The sequence below is a fragment of the Trachypithecus francoisi genome, unplaced genomic scaffold (assembly GCF_009764315.1).
Source record: "Trachypithecus francoisi isolate TF-2019V2 unplaced genomic scaffold, Tfra_2.0 Lachesis_group12, whole genome shotgun sequence".
Classification (NCBI taxonomy): domain Eukaryota; kingdom Metazoa; phylum Chordata; class Mammalia; order Primates; family Cercopithecidae; genus Trachypithecus; species Trachypithecus francoisi.
In genome coordinates, this window is record NW_022681457.1 from 18,828,885 (window position 1) to 18,849,924 (window position 21,040).

At 40.6% G+C, this 21,040-nt stretch overlaps 1 protein-coding gene across 7 annotated transcripts in view; it reads right to left on the bottom strand.

The window, feature by feature from the left end:
• DAB1 (DAB adaptor protein 1) overlaps positions 1–21,040 on the bottom strand; it is a 1,271,953-nt gene that overhangs the window by 299,600 nt on the left and 951,313 nt on the right. For 4 of the 7 annotated variants that reach the window (XM_033225046.1, XM_033225045.1, XM_033225044.1 and 1 more), the window contains exon 1: positions 18,004–18,075. The exons of the other annotated variants lie outside the window; for them this stretch is intronic. The gene's annotated coding sequence lies outside the window, so the exon portion shown is untranslated. Of the gene's footprint in view, positions 1–18,003; positions 18,076–21,040 lie in introns of those variants that run through there. 7 annotated transcript variants of the gene reach the window in all.

Here is a 21,040-nt window from a genome sequence, read left to right on the forward strand (position 1 = left end):
GGTCTTCATGCAAAAACTGCTCCCGTGGTTTCATGAAGGCATTGATAGGGTTTATACAGCAAAGGGAATGAGAGGCTTATAGCGGCAAAACTGCTTCTCAAACTAGGTAACTCAAAATAGATCTTTAAAAGTCTAGATTTATAAGAGGGACAAAACCCAACTCTGTTTTCTGTGTTTCTTATTTTCAAGCATCAGATTCCAACCAGAACATAGAGCAAAGGTATGACCAGCCCCATGGAGATATTTCCAACAAGAGAGCACGCGTCTATCAGCCAAGCTTGATCCGCGCCTTGGCAGCAAAAGCAGATCATATGGAAGTGACCTGTGGTCTGTCCCTCACTGGCAGGCATCAGAGGGGACATGGAGTTGACATACAACTGGGCTCCAAGGGTAAGGTGAGAAATGGGGCCGAGAAACTTTCCAGCAAGCCAATTTTATGTCAGCTTTTCCTCCAGCTATAAGAGCAGACAAGCATTTAATGTGCAGAGAAAAAGAAAAGAAATAGGCAGACACAGATTTCATTCATTCATTCTCTAATAAATATGCATTGAATAACACCAGGTGCTATTAAACTCAAACACTGTGCTAGAAAGAGAATAATGATAACAAAGATAATACAACCACTTCACTTATAGGTAATAGTTACTATATACTAGGCCCTTAGCTACTGCTTCACATATAGGATCTCACTTGGTCTCATTTAAATTAAACGAATATACAGTGTTCTCTTTGATAATAGCCTTTTCCTGTGACTATCTGATAGTTATATGAGAGGTCTATTAAAAAGTAAACATTTCACCAATTTCCACTTTTGAAAAGTATTAAGAAAAAGCTATTAGAAATGGATCTTCGAATTGTGCAACCAATTCTTAGTTCATCCCACAGATCTAGAATGGTTTAATAGAAAACAACTGACCTCGAATGCCAGTTTCAGTTCAAAAAGAATAATGACCCAAACCTGTTAATCATGACAATCTAGTTAATCTTAACCAGAAAGTCTAATATAAAAGCCACGTAAAATTATAGTAAAGCTTGAATATGAGGAAATTCCCACCTTAATCCAAAGATATCTGTTTTGTTTTATTTCTATACAAGCTAACTATTTTTTAAAAATGAAATGGCCCAAATGAAAGTACTTGATCTAGTGAATCTAAGGCTACAACTAAGAAAAACAGAAAGTTATCTTTGTAAAACAGGGTCCATGAAACCGTACACAGAAAATGAGAATTTATCCTGCCACTTTTATACCATCTATCTATACCTTGCCACCAGTCCCCACACCCTTTCCAGCCCCTCGTCTCTAAGACAACATTCAATGGAAGATGACAGAGTCACAAAATTTGGTCATGTGTAAACATAGTCAAATTTATTAATAATATTTACCATTTCATTGCAGCAAGTATTTACTAAGAATCTACTATGGGCCAGGTACAAATACTAGCTCATTCATGTTAACAGATACTTACCAAGTAACCATGCTGGCCAAGAGTACATAATCAAAGGCTGGTTCCTATCCTCAAAGAAGCTCAATCTAACAGGGGTATCAGTCATATAAGGGACGGCAACACACATATGTGATCAAAACTAAAACAGGCATATAAATACCAGGCATATGGGGCAGAAAGATGCAAGTATTCATCTTTGCTTGGAAGGGTCAATAAAGCTTCAAAGAGGATAAGCCTCACTCTGTGAGATGTTGAAGAGCAATGTTTCTGTCAAAAGAACAATAAGGGAAAGGACCAACAGCTTCTCAATAATTATATGTAGAATGAATGAATGAACGAATGGCTGTTTCAGGCAGAAAGATCAGCATGTATAAAAGCAAGGAGGAGTGAAATCAACAACCAAACAAGTAAAAGGAGGCACAAGTCTAGCAGGGAGGTGATGCACTTCCTCATCTTCCCAGTTTTTCCTTGTGCTGCTATCTTTCTATGGAATCTCTTGTCTCAAGTCTGCCTTGACATTCTATTGACTCCTCAAGGTTCAGTTCGAAGAGACATCACAGGCAGAAAGATGTTTTGATCTCTGTAGCAAAACAGACTCTCTCCCAACTTATTTTATGATTTGATTTTTGGACAACTTCAGTTTCAGCCACTTACAAGCCACATGATTTGAGGAAGTTACTCAACCTGGTCTTTGTCTCAGTTTCTTCATCTGTACACTGGGGATAATAGTGCCCACTGGGGGAGCTGTTGTGGCAATCAAGTATGATCACACACGTAATGTGATTGGAAGAGTGTCTGGCATGCCTCCTGGTAAGCATTTAATAAATATTAGGCACATAAATTCCTGTGCCACTTGCTCAAGGCCACATGGCTGGTATGTGACCGAAAGTCTGTATTATCTCCCCTTTACAAAGGAAGAAACTGATTCAAGTTAATTTTGCTGTCTTAGGATGAATTGTAGGAAATGGTATCATGTTGGTCTTGGACACAGTAGATGCCTAATCTATAAATTCAGAAAGTAGCTGAAATATATGGATTTTACACATTTTCAAGAATTTTTTAAAATCAGTGTATAAAACTGGATTGAATTTGGGCCATTTTCTCTTCTTCAACCTTCTAAATCACAATATAGCATCTCTCCCTATTTCTATCTTCAAAGATGCTTGTTCAACAAAATATGATTATGTTCAAGTGTTACAAGCATTACTTGTGAATTTCTGAAGTACATCCCTACATCAATAATGAAAGGAAACCACCATCATTCTGAATAGAAACTTAAATAAGGAAGCTACAGTACTGTGAGAATGTACCACAGTGTGGACCCTGGCATCTCCTTTAATTTTCCAAAAGGCAGAGGTTGAGCAAATGCTGTGAAGTAACTCCAAATTATTTAGGAAATTCGCTTCTTTGTAATTAAGGAGATTAAAGTCCTCCAGGGCCAGAAACCATGTGACAACTCAAATCATTTTCCCCAGTAAAAGCTGTGAAACCCTATCAGTTAAACTCAGGCTTGCCTGGAATTTTTAAATGCTTCAATAATATTTCTTTGCTCCACACAATCTGCAGTAATTTAATATTCCTGAAGTGTGTCAGGTTTTTTATAATGAGCTCTTCAAATCTAAATGTGAATTATGTAACATTCCACTACAGACATTCTGTCTAGTGAACTGCTTCTAAAATGTAAAATTTCATGTTTAGCGATGGGGCGGGGGCCAAAAACACCAAACCACAAAGCAGAGAAAACAGATATGCCTTTTTTTTTTTAAACAAAGCATGAAGGTTTCAGCAGCTACAACAGAACAAACACACACTAAACACATACTATAATACACATTTGCGTTCTTTCTTTCCCCCTTTTCTCATATGATCCTACAATAAAACAGCTATTACTTATTAAGGGCCCACTATTTGCCAAGTACTATGCTATAAGTTTTTCTGGCATTATTTGATGCAATTCATTCAACTATTTGAAGAGTCCAAGATAATTATCTACATTAAACAAATGAGGAAACTGAGGCACAAGCCAGCTTAGGAGCTTGTCCAAAGTCACATAGCTAGTAAATAGTACAGCACAGGGCAAGTTACAAGACACTCGTCTCTCCAACTTCACTCAAAGCCCTCCCAGATTTCTATCAGTGGGTGAATGGAAAAACAAAATATTTGTACCATAGACTATTACTCAACGTATAAAGGAAATGTAGTACTGATACACACTGCAATGTGGATGAACTCTGAAAACAGCAAGCCAAGTAAGTTAGACAAAATATGTTGCATATTGTATGACTTCACTTATATGAAATATTCAAAATAGACAAATCCTTGGAGACAGAATGCAGATCAGTGGTTGCCAGGGGCTATGGGAGGGGCATAAGGCTGAGGAACTGCTTAATGGGTATGGGGTCTTCTTTGGGAGTGATGAAAATATTCTGGAACCAGATGGAGGTGAAGTTGCACAACATCGTGACTACAATAAATACCACTTTAAAATGGTTAATTTTATGTCATGTGAATTTCACCCAAATTAGAAAAAGAAAACAAAACCCCTACCAACCTGAGATGAGCCTCGTGTGATAACACTAAGGCCACAGGAAATTCCAGTTTAAAAACATAGTGCTAAAATACAGATGAAAATGTAGTTTTCCCAAAACCAAGACTTTGAGTTTGTGTAGCAGTAACGGCATGCATTAAAACTCTATGTCACTATTGGCATGTTTTGTGATTTGATGTCTTACTTAGCTTCATCCAAGGCATAAAGCATAGAAAACGGGACATGTATCAACAAGGCCCAAAGGTTTATAACAGTACAGACAAGAAGCCTCAGTTTCCTCATCAGTAAAATGGGAACACCACCACCAAGTATGTGAGATTTAGAAGATAAATGAGATTTGGGCATTAAAAAGCCTAGCTCAGTCTATAGCATGCTACCTTTATCTTCACAAAAAGATACACAGGATAAGCAAACCAGATAACATGCAAGTTGTTTTTCATCACTTAGTGGTGATGTGACTGGGTGTCAGGGTAAAAGGGATATGGCAAAGGGTGATACTTCTCAGAATACAGCTTTTTGCATAATTCCCACATTTGGAAGTATATTAATGTTCTATATATCTAAAAAAAATAAATTAATAGGGAAGGTAAGGGTGAGCATAAAACTAAAAGTAGATGGAAGCAAATCAATTCAATTGTATGTTAAATGGACATCGTAAGCACACTTGCTAAAGAGGCGGAGGAGAAAAAACTATCAAATAACATAAACACAGAATCGGATGGCACACACCCAGTCTTGGGTAGAGCTGAAGCAAGAGCAGCAGCAAACAAATCCTGAAGTTTTTTTAGTAGGCTTGTTTTCTGTAGTGTTATGAGCAAAGCGATTCTGAAACTATTTTCGATGTTCTATAGAATGGAGCAAAGGAATAAATGCACAGATATTGTTGGGAGCCAAGCTTCTCCTATGGGACAAGAGATGTTAAAACATAGAAAGGAAAGCAGGAAAGAATGCTAAAGTGACAGATTGAAAATTGTAGGTTTCACAGTAAACTCGGGATTTATAAAATACGCATGCATCTGTATATAAATGTATAGGTATGAATGTATGTATGTGTTGATATGCAACTACTTCCTATCTCTGTCCATTAAGAGGGCCTAGGAGCAAAGATACTCTAGCAACAATGAGATAACTAATACTTAGATTTTGGATTCTGTTATCATTTTCCAGCAAAAGAAACCAAGGCTTCTTGGGGGTAATGAATTATTTCAGAGCTGGCACATGGCAGGTACAAAATGAGCCTGAAATATCTTGTTACTCCAGAAATTAAGTGCTCAAAACAAACAAAAAATGATGAGAGAATTTTATAAAAGACACAGAAGCCATCATGAAGAGTTCTTGCCAGCCTAATTAGGAATTATTTAAACACTGATATAATTAAGGATGGTAATAAATAATAAACCATTGAAAAAATAGGAATCCACAAATCTATACTGATGACAGACAGACAAACAAATGGGGTAAGAATGGAAGGCTGTCTTGTTTATAGCAGAACAGGTGCTGACTTGGTAAATACCGAGTGCTGGAGTTATAAAATCAACATTTTGCAGCCATCAGAGCCATCAGAGTAAAGACTGGTCAGGCAAGACTCATCAACAGATACTAAGTCCAGGGAAAAATGTTTGATAAGAAGCAGAATATTTGCAGGTCTTAAACTGTCTTCCCACTTATTGTATATCAGTTCCAAGGGAAACTTTGTAATTACGTAGTGGAGAAATTGGACAAAACCTTGTTAACAAAATTAACATCAACAAACAAGGGCAGATGGACAGCATGTGATACCCTGAGCAGAACACAACATCACTATGCAGTACTGTGTAGTATTCTGGCCAGGAATCTAATCAGATTAGGCATTTAAAAAATGGGAAGGGGAGAGCTGTATTCATTGAAAATGTAATAAAAGACAAAAAGAAGCTGTAGAAATATTTTAGATTAAAAGAAATTAAGCAGAAATAACAATTAAATATCGTATCTATACAGGATATTGTACTGGAGAGAAAAGAAATGTTAGCCCCCCAAAATTATTGAGCCAATTGATAAACTTGAATATGAATAGTAAGTTAGGTAAACATATTGCATTAATGGTAAATCTATTTAACTTGAAAACTTTCCTGTGAATATATAAAGTAATATAGCTGTTTTTAGGAAACACACTAAATATTCAGGAGTAAAGGGCCAAGATATGTGCACCTTATATTCAGATGATTCAGAAAAAAATTCACATACGTGTATACATGTATGTGTATGCATATACGTGTGAATATATTTATGCATATACGTACATTCACAGTGAGAAAACACACAAATGATAAATTAAGTAAGATAAAATATCAGCAACGGGTGACACTAAGTGAAGGGCATAGGGCGTTTTTTGCATATTCTTATGCCTATACTTTTTTCTGTAATTGTGAGATTATTTCCAAATTAAGAAAAAGGAAAAAAAAGCCTAGCTCAAACTCTAACACAAAGAAGTATGTAGTTAAGTCAATTCTGGCCTCACTTTTCTCCTAAGTTCAAACCCATTCCAGCTCCCTAGATAGCATGCTTTCTAATGCCCAAGGCTAGCTGAGTTTAAAATTCGTTTATGGCTGCCAGTTCTGACTCCACCTCCACCCCTGTAACTCCCCAGACTGCCAAACTTGGCAGAAGTCTACAGACCAAAGTTGCATGGAACAGGGTCCTTTCTTCCTGAGCTCTAAACTCCCCCTCTAGACTGTATTCCATGCCCATTCAGACTTTACATCCTCCTGCCCCCTGAATCACTGCAGGTTCCTTTAATTATTCAGCCTAAGTAGGCCTTTTGTAGATTATGTATCTCCCTCTCCATCCCTGGGACTATGTCATTAACCTGTCAATCCTTTTTTTTTTTTTTTTTTTTTTTTTTTAATGTCAAAGGCTATCTGATCTGACCCTGTCAATTTGGAAAAGGCCTAAAATTCCCCCACGCTGCATATTTGATTTTTGCAGGGTCAAGACAACAGTTAAATGTAAGGCTTTGCAGGAACCCAATGGCAGCAGTTCTATAAAGCTGCTGTGGGTGTGAAAGGTACAAGTGTTATAGAAGTTTTTGGCAGAATATTGAGAGATGCTGTATCTTTCTGCTAATAAAGGACCACCATCATTGCAGCAGATGTACAATCATCATCTTCTTTACCAAACCTTTCAAGAAAAATAATACATTGATAGGACGTATTCCTAGCTTTAAAACTTTGAAGCCCACAAAACGGATAGATTTACAGCCTTAGGATGGATCCAGTCAAAGCTCTCTTGCCATAACTGTAACAAGAAAGAGGAGAAAACAAATCACAAATATGGGAGACTATCTTAGTCTAACAGCTCATCTTCGTGATGTGGCATTGTTAGTTATATTTACCCCACATTTTGAAAAAAAATAAAATTTTAGGCAATTTATAGAAAGCCTTATAAAATCCATTTTCTATAATAGGATAAACCAAGTAAGAAAGTAGGAGCCAAGGGACACAAAAAATTAGAAATGAAGATGAAGGCAGAAGCAAGAATAAGACATCAAAAACATTGATACGGCTGTAGAAGACAGGCTATATGTTTGACTATGAGATTCCTAGAAGCCAAAGCAAAGAGAGAAAAGATCAGTTACAATTTCACAAAACCTATAGAACTTTTATTTCCCTTTGGACCAGAAGTGGAGAAAGAAAACTATCTATCAGTTTTCATGATATCGACACTGTGGTATCACAAATGTTAACATAAGCAATGTCTCTATAAAATTCTAAAAGAGAATGTGCCACATCTCTTACTGTATGCTGAGATCATAAAACTAACACTGACAGCATAATACAAGTAGTAACAATTTTAAATAGGGTCCAAACAATGCGGCCAAAATCCATTTAAGTTGTTTATGAACAAGGCATATTTTCTTTTTATTAACTAAATTGAAAGGTAAATAAGGGGGATCTTGCGACACAGTATCTGATGGTCTAGCCTTTCTAGGGTATAATCTAGAATTAAACAAACTAATCTTTTTTATCAGTTTACTCATCTGTAAAATGGAATAATAATAGAATAATCTCATAGGTTTATGTGAAAGTATTTTTGGAAAAATAAAACACTATGTTCCAGAAGGCAGCACTCTTGTTATTCAGACATCAGTCAATCTTTGGCAAGGCAAAGAGGGAGGGAAGACAGTGTGCTTCTGTAATCAAACTCAAAGCTAACAAAAGCCAGAACCGGGTTTTAGCAATATTAAAGGAATTTATTTGACAGCAACATGGCATACTTAGCAACATTCATTTAACTAATGGATCACACGGTTTCGTTAACTATTTATAGCACCATGAAAATTCATTACATAAACTCTTAGGGTATCAGAAAAAAAACAAGTGTATAAACCTAAAATAATTTCGTTAGTGTTTTCAATTGGGACCCCAGTTACATCCAACCTTCTAAAATTCTCACCTCTAATTTTACAAAAACATATCGACCAGCAGTTGGCAGAATCTAAAGCAGCAAGCTGTCCAAGGGGCTGGGCTGGAAGCCTGCCTGACTCCGCCATGGACTGCCTGGGTCAATTTAGACCTTTAAGCTCTGTAACCAGCCTCAGCCTCAATTTCTTCCTCCATAAAATGGGAATACCTTTTCATCTCACTGGGTTTACAAGAGACCAAAATGCACAAAGCTATATAAAATGTCACAGCTGCCTGCCTTGCGTTCAGCTTATTCTCTTCTCCCACCTCCCCTTCTCTCCTCATCCTCTTTTTCTCTACGCTGTCATACAGATGTGGCTATGTCTGCCTAGCAGGCCTTAAACTGTCCCAACCCTGAGTGGGAAAGTGCCCTATACACCTTTGTGTCCACACCAGCCCCCTGCACAGGGCCTGCCATGTTGTATTGGCTGGCAACAAATATTTAAATAAGGAAACAAATTCACTGATTCATTGAGCAAGAAGTTATTAAACACCTATTATTTGATAGACCACTATTCTAGATGCTCAGAAAGAAATAAAGATGATATAATTTCAACTGCAAGGAGCTCAAATTGTCAGGGAGGGAAAAAGAGACAGTGATTGCATGGCATGGTAACAGTTTATACGAGAGAAATCATAGGATTCTCAGGGATGCAGAGAATAGGCACTGCCTCAACCTGGAGATGCTACAGGGTGGAGTGAGGCAGAGTTAGCAGTGGGGACGCAGACGGAAGACTTCCAAGAAGAGGAGATCCTTGAACTGAGTTCAGGAAGACTAGTAAATGTTAGTCACCTTAAGGAAAAAAACTGTAGATGTTAGCATGAAACACAGAGAAGACATAATCAATCCTGGGAACTCAAACAGTTCATCACGGCTGGGTAGCAACAAGAGGCAAGTCTGCAGAAAGAGACAGAGGCCAGACTGCAGTGGGCCTGAATTCAGATCCTGCTAGTGAGGTGCTTGAAAGGGGTGCTGTAAACCCAGTGGTGTACAGCCCAAGGAGGCCCCAAGAAAATCCACTGGGGTGGGAAAATCAAACTCTACAATGCGTAAGATTATTTTTAGCTACAAAAATAAATAAAAGTTTATTCATTTAATATGCAGATTAACAGTAGCACATGTACGTACCATATTCCAAGATTCATACACTGGTGAAGACCTCAAAAATTACTCATTGATTCATTGACTACTCACAGGTGACAGGGGCCACCACGGTGGGATAACAGGGGAGCAACTGATACAGTTTCTGTTCTTGCAAGATGGTGCTTGTCCAGGAATCACCCAGGGACTGAGGGCCAAGCAAAAGACTGCTGCATGAAGGGAATAAATTTAAAAGCACACATGCTTCCATTTTCTTTTCCAAAGAGGTCCTAGATAAATGAATCTTAAAAAAAAAAAAAAAAAATGGTAAAAAGCAAACATACCCAACTCCTTCAGAACATAGTCATTAAATCACAGGTTCTGTCAATCAAATCAGGTCAACACACACTTCCCAAACACTGACTCTGTGTAAGCAGACCCTGTAAATGCTGGAGGTACAGAAGGAGATTAAACAAGGCTGACCACAGCTACAGCCTCCCAGGGCAGGGTCTGACCTCAGGTGCTCATCACACCTGCTCTCCAATACACGGGTTCTAAAGGGGCATCTCCCTCATTGGCCTTTATAGCGACGATACCATTCCTCATTTTAACCCGACTCCACACCAGCCAGGTGAGGGGAGGCAGGCATCCTGTATTTATTTGCTCTTGGAGACCGAACGCTCTGTGCTCATCCCTGTTTCCTCCACAGAGTGTTTGAGCAATGTGAACTATTGATATTCCCTAGGGTCTAGCAGGGAGAAAAGACAAGTATTTAACACCGGCCTCCCTGTGAAGGGGATTTTAAATAAACAAATGCCACATTTGGCAGCTTCACCTGCTGATTTACCTAAAATATATACTGCCATTATTTACTCTCCCTTCCACAAGCTGCATTTCATTATCTTCAAAGTTGACAATCAGAAACAGAACAGAACCAACACCTTAAGTGCCAAGCCTAGCTAGTGCAACAGATGTCCCCAGGCTGCTCCGCTTCACGGGTGCCCCCGGGCAGGGACTCATCTTGAACCATCCAACTCTCAGTGACTGTCTGGGTCCCAATGACAGATTCCTCCTGTAAGAGTCTTACCAGCTGGACCCACTCAAGGTCCCTGCTAATAGATGCCACCTTCTCCTTCTGGAGGGAAGAGAAAGACAGGTGGCAGGCTTTCTCTCATCACTGATAACCTATTTTTCTTCTCGCTCCCCTCAAACATATTTTTACCACCTTCCTTTTGACAAAAAGGGCTATCATCTTCCTTTAGCTTGCTAAATCTCAATTACTGTAAAATGGATACATGGATGGCTCAAATTTTCTCCACAAAAGGATCTGCGCTTGACGGGAAGCAACCGAATTTCCACAATTATCTCCCTGACAAAAAGCATACACAACAGCGATAACCGTGTTTTCCTGAAGCCATAAATGAGAACGGAGGCCCTGACAAAGGATATCTTTTTGTTGTTGTTTCCTGATTTGTGAATGTATTTATTGGAACCATCTCACAAAAACGTAAAAATGCAATCACACTTGGAAAGTAATGAGCAAATCAGCAACATGGAAAAGCCTCCCCACTGTTTCGCTCTGCAAACCACTACAAACTCAAACTCCCCTGCACAGGAAGCCTTCCCTGACCACCTACCTGCACTCACTCCTTACACACCACACCGCTACTTACGAGGAAGAGCACAGTGGGCAGCTCCCGAATGGGAGCTACAGCTGGAATCACCTGAGGAGCTGCTGCCCATCCCTGGATTCTTATTTAATTGGTTTGAGGTGCAACATGGGCACTGGGATTTTTTTTTTCTTTAATTTTATGTTTTAGAGACAGAGTCACTCTGTTGCGGGATAGAGTACAGCGGTACAATCATAGCTTATTGCAGCCTCAACTCCTGGGTTTGAGGGATCCTCCCACCTCAGCATCCCAGGTAGCTGGGACTACAGGTGCATGACACTGCACCCAGCTTGGCAAAAGGAGATTTAAAAGCTTCCCAGGTGATTCTAAAATGCAGTCACATTTGGCAAACACAGGAATAAAGGTTAAGAGAACTTGGCGTGACCCCTCTCACTACTTGGGTAGGGTTGGGCACGTTATTTAACTCCACAAACCTGAATGTGTTCACTGCAAAATGCGATGACTCTGAATACGTGCCACATCTGACTATAGTATTAAATGATGTAATCCACATAAAATGTTTATCTCACAGTAGTAGGTGTTGGTGGAAAGCAGAGAAATGCCCCTCCCCAAAGATGCCCAAGCCCTAATCACTGGAACCTGATGTAGATGACTGAGATAATGAAAACTGGGGCTTTTGAACTCCTGAGATTTAGATGACATTTGAGGTTTTGAACAGAAGAGACCAGAGAGATCCTGGGATGGGGGGATATATACTGCATGAAGGATGAACACTGATCTTTGGGTGGGAGGGCCGACAGTGGTAGACAGAATGGTGACGCCCACAGATGCCTCCTCCCTAGCTTCTGGAGCCTGTGAACATGTTGTCTGTCACATGGCAAAGGAGTTGTATGTGTTACTGCCCTGCTCTGCCTTTCACCCCAGTCAAGTCCCAGCTGGCTGGGCCCAGGACAGATCCCTCCCCAAGGACAATCTGCTGCCTGACCAGCAGTCACAGTTCAGCCTGGCAGAAAGAACTACATCCAAGTTGGATATATAAAAAGATATGCATATTCTGTCTTTAAAGAATTTGAATTTGTTAATGCAGACTCTATCCACTGGTAGCGAGACCAGAAGTGAAAAGACGAAGAGGCAGAAGCCAGGAGGCAGCAAGGCCAAGACTTTGCAGAAGTTGTGAGTTAGCAGAAGTGAGGACTAGCAGAAGCCACTAGGTAAAGAAAAAACAGATAATCAGAAAGGGGAAAGAGAGAGATCATTTTCAGTAGATGTAGAAACGGAAGACACTCAATGGCAGGAGCAAACAAAATCCTGTGCAGCGGGAACAACATGATACCTAATCCCAAGAGATACCCAGGATTCTTCCTGTTAGAAAGTCGTACCCAGTCTTTACGAGGCCAGGCTCTATGGCTATTCCTAACTCCAGAAAAATTCCCTTACTGCTATTCATGGCCTTACTATGCCATAGTCCTCCTTATTGTAGGGGCCTGCAACAAACAGCCTGAAGCTCCTATACCTGTCATCGGAACCCTTAGTCCATTCTCGTATTGCTATAGAGAAATACCTGAGGCTCCGTAATTTATAAGAAAAGAGCTTTATCTGGCTCATGGTTCTGGGGAGGCTTCAGAAAGCTTTTACTCATAGCAGAAGGGAAGGTAAAACAGGAGCAGGTACTTCATGTGGTAAAAAACAGAAGCAGGAGAGAGGGTTGGGGAGGTGCCTCACACTTTTAAACAATCAAGTATCCTGAGAACTCACTCACTATTGTGAAGACAGTATTGAGGGATGGGGCTCGACAATTCATGAGAAATCCACCCCCCATCCTGCATCCAGTCACCTCCCACCAGGCCCCACCTCCAATACTGGAGATTACAATTCAGCATGAGATTTGGGCAGGGACACAGATCCAAACTATACCACTGTTATCTGGTGTCTGGCAAAGAAAAGCCATGAACATCACCGTCTCACAGACTTGCCCTGGGAGTTCCAACTGTGGCTCCACCAAGTCCCAGATGTGTGACCTTCAGCAAATCTCTTGAAGTCTTTGAGCCTCCCTTTCTACCTCTGGAAAGCTTGGAAATTGGTACCTTACCCATAAGCGTTGCTGAGTAGAATAAATAAGGTAATATATGCAAATTGCCTGGTACTAGAGAAGGTGTTCATTACATATCGTTTGCCTTCCCTTCCCTCTATTTCATTTGCATATACTTCTTTGGAATGAAAAGAAAGGTGTTTCTGATATTTATTTGCTATACCATATAACTATTGATTACTTAATCCATACTTCTCAAAATGAGTTAGGAAACAATTATTAATACCAAAAAATTATTTCTCTTATGATGTGAAATCTGATACGTTCACTTTGCCTGATCTTCAGGCTCTAGTTCGGCGTATCTCCCCAAACTCACAACTCAGGTCAGCATCCCTAAGTGAAACACAAGCTATAGGCGGACCGGGTTGATCACAGACCCCAGAGCACACCTTGGTTATCCAATACCACACTTCTTCACCTGTTCAAACTCAGCTCACCTTTGGAGGTGCCAGTGGGAAACTGATGACACACTCACATTAAGATTATTTCTGAAGACTTAATAAAGAGATTATTTACACATGAGTAGGCTAGATTGAAGAGAAACCCCAAAGGACAGTGCAGTGTCCGAGGGAGAGAAGAGCAGAACTGTTACCTCTGCTAGGCCTGAAGGGATGAGAGGAGGGAAAGGCTACCAGACCAGGAGGGAACCCTGTAGAGACATTTCCTTAAAAGGAGCAGTGACCTTCAGTCTAGGAAGCAGCAAACCCAAGGCCAGCCAGCAGGGAGAAAGAAGCTGAAAGGGAGATCAAAAACACAGAGACTTACCTCTCCTTTCCTCTCCTAAGTCTCCTGCTAGGACCTAGCACTGGCTAATCCCCATGAGTGGCTATAGGGTCAGAAGGCCCACAGAGGAAAGAGGGATGGACGCAGTCCACACAGGTCAGCTTCCCAGAGCAGGAGAATGGGGCAGAGAGAGCCCTAGAGGGGCAAGCAGAAGACAGCCAAAGGTCCAGGTAAAGCCACTCAGGTAATTCCCACTCCAGTAAGAATTTCCTATCATAACCTATATTCTTCAAAATTCCCAAGGAACTGCATGCCTTTATGTCTCCTATAACAGAGCATAAAACAGAAGGGAGAAATGAAGAAAAGGAAGCAATTACATTCATGAGAACCTACTAGGCTTCATGTTCTGTGCTAAGCAGTGTACACATTCCCTATGCCGTTACTTCTTTACAATCTGGGAAGGTAAGTATGATTCTTCCCATTTTGTAGTGGTGGAAACAGAGGCACAGAAGTGATAAAGTATCAAGTCCCGGGTCCCATTCCTATGGTGAATCCAGATCTAGAACCCAAGTGTATCTGATTCCAAATGTCACAACGCTTCCATAAAACCATACTGCCTTCATAGTCATTTCTTATCTACCTGTATCTTGTCCCTCAATGAGCCTGAAGGCCACCTGAAGGCATAGATGGCCTTCTATTTCTCTCGCATCTTCCTTTGCCTTTGTGCTAATAAGATGCAAGAAAGCTCCATATATATATATTAGCTGATAAATAAAATCACAAAATCTTTGAAATCCCCACAATCCTATTTTTTTCTCAGTTTAAAAATACCTTGTTTTGCCAAACACTCAGAAACTTCTTTTCTCTCTTAGAACAGGCTTTCTTTTTTTTTTTTTTTACACACATCTTATATTGGGATTCACAACTCATCGCTCCCACAAGAAAATCCCCCAGGCTCCTTGTCTGTTCAGGCAAGCACTTGGTAAATTCGGAAAACAGTTTAGGTTCATAAGGCTTCTGGGTAGCCTGCTCTTATGCGAAGCTTTAAAAGAAATATTATGGTCATTTACTTAAGCATATCCAACAATATTTTTAAAACTAGACTCTTTGAAGTATTACTAATAATAAAAACAATAAAATAATTAATGACACAACCATGGCAGCTCTGTATATTTGATATTATGTGAGTGCAATCTTACCTGGTGAGAATTTCTAAAAGGCCCCAAATGCCTTTCTGACATTTCATCATTAACTCCTTTTGCCTTCTCTGCAGGGTAGCAAAGGTGAGCTTGTGTAGGCTTCAAGTGGAGGTTGAGGCCTGAGGCCCAAACAACTCACTTTCTCCACTCCACACTCACCTCCCATTTAACAGGAAGACAACAAACCTCGTCAGAACATAGCAACAGTGAAAGGAAAGGATCTTCCAGTTTTTTAGGAGGACCCCCTCGGGTCCCCCTTTGTCTGTGCACTCATTTGACATTTCCTTTCTAACAATGACTGTCACGGTTTGCCAAGTACCTTCTCTTTTGTGCTTTCATTTCATCTTCATGGTGCTGTCCTCATTTTACCGTGGTTGGGGATGACATAAGCCACAGTTTCCAGTTAAATAGGAGTGGACTCCATGCCTTTTGAGTCCAAGATATTTTCTGTACCTTGTAAATACCATCTGAATTCTGGCTCTATATTATGCTATCTTAATTAGATGATCAGCCCTATTAAAGGTACTGCCATCCTGAATGATAGTGAAAGCAGGACCTGTTGCTAGTAGGAGAGTTGCCTACAGTCTTCCCCACTCTTCCCCAGCTGGTGAGACCACACCTCCTTCCCCATCTGTCGAATCTAGACCACACATCCCAGACCACACCTCCTTCTCCATCTGCTGAATCTAGGCCACACCCTCTTTCCCTTTCTGTTGAATCTAGGCCACGCTCCCTTTCCTGTCTGTCGAATCTAGACCACACCTCCTTTCCTGTCTGCTGAATCTAGGCTACACCCTCTTTCCCTGTCTGTTGAATCCAGACCACCTCCCCTTCCCTGTCTGTTGAATATAGACTACACCCGCTTTACTATCTGTTGAATCTAGGCCACACCTCCTTTCCTGTATGTTGAATCTAGACCACACTCTCTTCCCTGTCAATTCAATCTAGACCACACTTCCTACACCACCTTCTTTCTCTAGCTATGGAAGCTAGACCACACCTCCCAGACCAGGCTTCCTCCCCATCTGCTGAATCTAGACTACACCTCCTGTCCAATCTGTTGAATCTCTGCACCTTTGCCCAGCCACCTGATGAGAGCTGTGGGGTCACTAACCTGAATAATAATGCTTTTTCCCTCTCCGGAGGGAACTTCAACCTTTGCTCGTTAAAATTTACAGTCTAAATTAGAAGTGCTCTTTAGAGATAAAAAGACCAAAATCAAGATAAAACAATACTAAATTGCTTCCAAGAACCAAACTAGTATGCCAGAAAATCCAGATTTGTAATTGGGTTATCCCTAAAAAATGAGCCAGCCTTGATTAGGTGACCATTAGCTTTCAGCTTCCAGAGAGCAGCAAGCGAGTCCTGCAGTCATTCTCTTGACATCTGTGATTCTCTGGGTATTACCAGTTAATGTCCACGCAAGGAGGAATGGATATATGATCAGAAGAAGCATGAAAAGATCTCCTCCTCTCAGGAATTCCAGGGGGAAACACCCACAGAAAATCACAGGGTTGAAAAAAATTGGTATATCAAATACTTCTTTGAAAAATTCTATAAAAGCTGTGAACACTTTCCCAAAGCTCAAGTAAAGAACTTAAGATGTAAAGTGGGGATTTAAAAAAAAAAATCAAAAAGGAAACAAAAACTCAATATGTTTTAAAAGCACAATTTAAAAATCGTCAGTACTATATGCACTGACTTTTCATCTTCTAACTTTTTATCCAATCATTCTGTTGGCATATGGCCACAAAATCACAGTAAAATAAGAAATGGCTTCTAATAATAATAAGACTGTATGGCTAAAAAGTACTTTTCCATCCGTGTGTCCAAATGAAATTCTCTCAATACCCTCAGAAAAACACAAAATAGGAATCTCAGTGCTCATTTTAAAGACTGAGCAACTGAGGCTCCAGGAAGGAAACTGACTTACCTACAGCTCCAGTACTAGGAAATGGCAGCAACCAAGCTCAGATCAAAGTCTTTAGGCTTCTAGTCTAGGGTTTTAAAGATGAAAAGAAACTCGCATATCAGCTAGACCCATAGCCTAGAGCAAGCTTGTCCAACCAGCACCCTGCCAGCCACATGTAGCCCAGGATGGCTTTGAATGCGAACAAACACAAACTCATAAATGTTCTTAAAATATTATGAAATTTTTTGTGATTTTTTTTAGCCCATCAGCTATCATTAGTGTATTTTATGTGTGGCCCAAGGATATTCTTCCTTTTCCAACGTGGCTCAGGGAAGCCAAAAGATTGGATACCCCTGACCTAGAGTCTTCACTTTACATTGAAGAACGGTATCTTAGAAAGATCAAATGCTTTCCCTGAAGTTACACAATGAGTAAGTTGCACAGATCAATTAGCTAGGTCACCTGATCTTTAGTCCACTTCTGACACCACTGTGGTCCACTGAGCCCATCGTTCATAACATCTGTCAGAGAGAATACTTCCGTATGATTTGTATTATTAGGCAATTTCTAGCTTCATCCACTTTTATAAGATTTCTGCTCCTAGAATAAGTTTGTTTTAAAACATTTCAAAAAGCATAAAAGTGTCTTTTAAAAGAATTAAAGCATGATAAGACTTCTGCCCACACTTTAGAGGGAGCCCTTTGTACACAACATAATTTACCAAAACTCAGGTAACCTAACTTACCAAACTCAATGTTTTCTAGCATTCTAGAAAACATTTTCCTAGAACTCCAGGCATAGGCAAGAAAGAACTCAGACACAGAAGAAATAACTCAGCGGCTGAAAGCAAACAAACCCCAACAACCTGGGCAAATTAATTTCTAGTAAAGAGCTCTACTCAGAGATTTAAAAATATAAAGTTAAATACTACATTACCCATGTTGCTCATGCTGCAGAGCAAAGCTCCAGAACAGACAGCCCTCCTGGCCCTTGTGGGAACTCAAAGCCACCCCACAAAGAAGGAAGGACAAAGTACATAGCTGAGATCATAATTAGTGACTTTCAGAGATCACCAGAGAAGGGGTTTGGCAAGGAGCAATCACATGGGGAGACGCAGTTTAGTGTTCTGCTGCAAACATCATCAGGGCAGGAGGCATTTACACACAGACCCCCGCCACTCCAAACACGTTTATTTACTCTTTCAATCAATGCGTAGTATCATTTACAGACTGCGGGCTATTTGCCATACATTGTTCAGTTCTGAGGACACAGATTATGTTCTAGTGAAGGGTGGTGGACAATAAATCAATCAAATCTATCACGTATACTATATGTCAGGTATTGGTAAGTGTTACGAAGTAAAACAAGGATGGGAGGGCTATACGAAGTGCTGGAGAGGAGTAAGTCTTTTTAATGAGTAGTTAGTGAAGGCCACACTGAGATGACATTGGAGCAAAACTTTTAAGAGGGTGAAGGTGCATGCCATGTAGAGATCTGGGGGAAGAGCATTTGAGGCAGAGGGAACAGCAAGCCCAAAAAGCTCTGAGGCAGAAATGAACCAAGCACTTTCATCAAAGAACAGTGGAGATGCTAGTATGGGACACAGAGGACAGGGAAAAAGAAGTAAAGGATGAGATCAACAAAGGGGATGCCAGAGCCAGGCCCAGACGGAAAGTATGACAGAGTCCTTGCTGCTCAGTGGCTCCCAGTCTAGCAGGAAGTAAGCAATTGTGCCCAGAAGGCTAGGGTTTTCCGGGCTGGCTTCGCCAATCACTTGCTGGGCAACTCTGGGAAAGGAAAACTTTTGTGAGGCTCCCTTTCCTCATTTGTAAAAGAAAAAAAAAAAAGAACAATAATAATCTCATTTCATCTATCCCACTAACCCTGCTCCCATCTCTGTAGTGAGCTAGCTTCAAAATGCTACTGTCATTTCTCTGCCGAACAACTGCAAGGGTTTAATAATTTCATTTCCATAATAGTTTCCTTCACAGATAAGAAACTTAAATGCAGAGAGTTAAAGTTCTTGCTCCAGAAAATACAGATAGAGAGATGGGCATGGTAGCTTACTCCTGTAATCCTGGCTACTTGGGAGACTGAGGTGGGGATTGTGTGAGCCTAGGAATTTGAGGCTGCACTGAGCGATGATAGTGCCACTGTACTCCAGCCTAGGTGACAGAGCAAGAGCCCATCTCTAAAAAAAAATAGATAGATGATAGACAGATTGACAGACAAGCGGCAGAACTCGGATTTGAAAATGTCTTTGTGACTCCAAAAGCCCATTGCTTCAATATGCTCATGTGATGGACCCAAGAAAACGACAGCTGTTAAGTGTCGCCCAGTGTGAGAAGGGCACCGTAATGGCTGTTGCTCTTCTAATGACACAGTGGGCTAGGTGGGATGATGGAACAAAGTGGACTCTCTCATCACGATTGCTGAGCAGTCCCACGTGGGTACAAATCTCAATCTGAGGGTGCCAAGATTAAACTTATCCTCCTTCTCTAGGTGTCGCCACAGACTTGACAAGTTTGGATTCCTGAAGCCTGAGCACACTGGGAAACTGAGGCAGTCATTTAAGTCATCAAATGCCCCAAGCTTAGAAAGCCGAGCTTTGTGAAAATGAAAAAAAAAAAAAAAAAATCAGACATCAAACTCTGTGTAGCAGACTTAAGAGTGACAGTTGTTGTTCTTCGCCACCTCCCGCCAACCACCACACACACACACACACACACACACACACACACACAGCTTCTTGGTTGCAACCTGTCTGAAGGGGAGGAAAGAAACTCAGTTATGTTGGGGAGCATGTTTATGGCCCTGGACCTTGCTCCCAATAAATGAAGATTCAGTTTAACTCATCTGGAAAAGTTAACTTTTCTGGATACTCTTGTCACTCGGAATGTCCCACACCCTTTATTTCCTACGCAATCTATATCCAGGCAAAGGTCATCAGTGGACACCTTACCTCAAGCCAATATAACTTGGTATTGACTATGTTTGTGTTGCTGTCCATGTGAATGCATCTTTCTTGTGACTATAATACAATGGCAATAAACATGATGATGGTGATGGTAAAAATAATGAAGGCTGCAAGGCGAAGTCAAGTCTTCAGCTGAATCCCTGGCACTAAACGTTATGGTTTCTTAACCTCCCTGGGCCTAAATTTCTCATCTCTGAAATGTTACAACTAATTTATCTTGCAACATTAATATTGTGGTGAGGGAGGGGGAAGTATCTAAAGTCCTTGAGTCCACAGTTGTTCCTTCATAACCGACTGTTGTTATTCTCTGTCAAAAGAAAGGTGAATAAGATTTACACATTTTTATTCCATCCATAATTTCATGTGATCCCCCAAACACGAACCTAGCCCTTAACTTGGGGTCTCTCCCTTAGTAGTTGTTCAAAATATAAAATCCAGAACTAGATGAGAGTTTAGAAATAACCTAAGTCTTTCATTTTACCACTGGGGAAAGTGAGGTTCAAAGAGGGGACACATAATTTTATCTAAGCAGATGCTGTCTACAATAATTTAGAAACCTCTTCCTGATGATAAACTCAGCCAAAGGTAGTAAGTATCGCATCATAAGTGAAATGCCATAGGGAAACTCACCAGGGCCCAGGCTAATGCATCCAGGATCTGATTCAGTTGTTGTGATACCCGGAATCATACAAAGGCTTTATTAAAACTCCATTTACTGGAGGAGAGTGTCTTGTGCCTTGAATGTAAAATGGCCCCTATTCACACTGACCTCTCAGTGTGCAGGGAAATGAAGGCCAAACTTCCCAAAGGTTCTCATTTGCAGCAGTGGCTGGTGAACAGCAGTGGCTGGTGAGCAGCAGTGGAGTGTGCAAACTCCAGCACTATTGCTTTCCACCTGTTTCTCCACTTGCTCATTATCTCTGAGTTCCAGGGGGCCAGTTCCACACTCAGCCTAATGGAACAGGGAGGGGCGCTTTTGCTGGACTGAACTGTCCA